Here is a 2,586-nt window from a genome sequence, read left to right as displayed (position 1 = left end):
GGGCGATAACATCGCCCCGCGCATTGTATGTTCTGTGCGAGTGGAAGCGTGCGAGGGCAGACAAAGATCGCGGCTCAAGCGAAGAGGAAAGGCACCGGCCAGGGGCGTAGCCACGTTAGGGCACACCCGGGCCCGTGCCCCCCCCCCCCCGAAATTTTTTTTGCCATAGCATACAGAGCAGAAAATGACACTCGGCCACATCTGCCTGCTCGTCCCCACTACAGATCAAGGAGGTGCCCCCTCCCCCCCCCCCCCGAAAAAAATTTCTGCCTACGCCCCTGGCACCGGCTGTCTCCCGTCGCGCGAAAGGCCCATAGGAGAATCTCAAGGGGGTGCAGGGGAGAGGGGGGAGGTCTGCGTGGTTATGTCACGAACTGCATGATAACAGCGGAGATTTTAAAGGGACACTAAAGGCAAATATTAAGTCGACGTTGATTGTTGAAATAGCGGTCCAGAAACCTCGCAGTGCTACTTTTATGCCAAGGAAGTGCTTATTTTGAAATAAAATCACGTTTTAGTGGTCCGCATCGCGTTAGCGCACTTCAAATCACCCGCCTGAAATCAGTCTTTCATGCGTCACTGCCGCCGTGCCCAACGTTGCCCGCCTTTACTGCGCGGCCGCCGACACTAGTAGCAGCAGAGCGAAAGTAGCGGGACCCACAGCAGCAACAACGGACATCGAAGCCATCGAAGCTTGCCGCAATCGCCGCAATGGATGTGGACGGAGAACTTGACAACGAGACATTGGCTCGCGACGCTGGGCTCCAATTCAGCGACTTGAGCCCTGATGAATGCGGTATGCTGCTGAGGGCTCGTAGTGCCGGCGTCGTTGCATGCGGCATTTTGTCGAACTTTCTGTCAGAGCGACTTTCACGAGCGCGCAAAACACACGCGGCAGTACGCGATCCCGAAACTACCGCTGAGACGCAACCGCGTGAGCGAAGCAGGGCGCCGGGCGAAGCGCAGTTCGGCGAAAACGGAACCTTCGAACCACGCTCGCCGTTCCCCATGGCAACGCCACAGAGGTTCTTTTTTCCATGAATCAAACGGAAACGAACAAACAGCATTTTATTACGTCTTTTGATGCACGTAAGGTTCTTTTTTTATTGCTGCTAGTTTGATTACTAGAGGTTCATTGTAGGCAGACTCTCATACGTCATCGGGATCACTTCGAAAATGTCCCACTCGTGGCGCTCATCATGTGATACATTTAGCTTAATTTCTCGGTAAGTAGGGCACTGCTGTTGATAATATTGGCGTTTTAGACGTTGTCATACATTGAGCTTTCACTCTGACATAAATTGTTATTTGCCTTTAGTGTCCCTTCAAGTTACGCCAGGCCGGATGCCAAAGGAGTGAGCTGGTGGCATTACTTCGTATGACGTTCCAATTCGATGCTATGGCATTCCTTGCTTCGCCCTTGCGACGAAACTGCGACTTTTATTGTCAACTTATCCGAGTACAAATGGCAGTAAAACACCCCCCATCAGTGTAGTAAACAAATGTTTATTCACGACTGCGCGCTTAGAAAAGAATTGTGATGGGCTGAAGCAGGGGCGTAGCCAGAAACATTTCTCAGGGAGAGGGGGGGGGGGGATCTTGCGTTCGTGCGTGTGCGCGTATGTATACACATACAAAATGTAAAAAATTCGGAGGGGTGAGTTTGTGGTTATTTTCATGTATCTTTTATGCATGTACAGTCGCGCTCAATATGACTTGCAGCACGGGAGCGCGTGGCCTCGCCAACTCCAAGCTGACCCATGGTTTCCACTAGCATTTGTATCTGAAACTAAATGCTGTTCTCACACTTGGGGATAATATAAAGTGAGAAAATATCATCCATCTGTGCAAAGGAAGCAAGCTGTAGCCATGCGCAGTCTTTTAGCTCATAATGTCACGCGCTCCCGTGTTGCAAGTCATATTGAGCGCGACTGTACGTGCAATACTCTTTTAAAATAGACCCTTCTAAAGAGCAACGAGTCAATCCACTAACGGCATGGTTCATCGTCACTGATGAATAGGAGGCGTGCAGGTCTTCAAAATTCCGCCCCATAAAGCCACCCAACTTTAGATATTAGGGCACGGCAACCGAAATTGAAGGATCCAAAGGTGCGGCAGTTTTATGACGCCTTCTGATCGTCGTTGTTCCAGCAGCATAGAGCCTTTAAACCGTTTTCGACATCCCAGCATTCCCATTGCAAATATTGTGAAAGAATATGCAAGGTGAATATGTATCGTTATTGTTTGCAATTGGATAGTGTTATAGAGCCCGTGTCACAGAAATCTCGGTGTGTGCGTCGGTGTGGGCGGCGTTGGTTTTGAACAAGGAATATGGTGGTGAGCGAAAGATCAGCGTTGTCCGTGAGCGCAAAATTGCTATTGACGCAAATAATAAAAATCGCGGGTTCGAGCCGGAAGCGAACCCAGGCCTTCTGCGCGGCGGTCAGTTGTCAAAATCGATCATAATTAATGACGCTAGCTTTAATTATACAGCGCGTTAGATCACTTACGATACAATTTCGTGATTATCAGATACAAAGCTACTAATTAAAGAAAGTCACGAAAAATTTGGATGTCAGTGGTCCT

Source organism: Rhipicephalus sanguineus, chromosome 10 (genome assembly GCF_013339695.2).
Source record: "Rhipicephalus sanguineus isolate Rsan-2018 chromosome 10, BIME_Rsan_1.4, whole genome shotgun sequence".
NCBI classification, from domain to species: domain Eukaryota; kingdom Metazoa; phylum Arthropoda; class Arachnida; order Ixodida; family Ixodidae; genus Rhipicephalus; species Rhipicephalus sanguineus.
Note: the sequence above shows the minus strand (reverse complement) of the source record.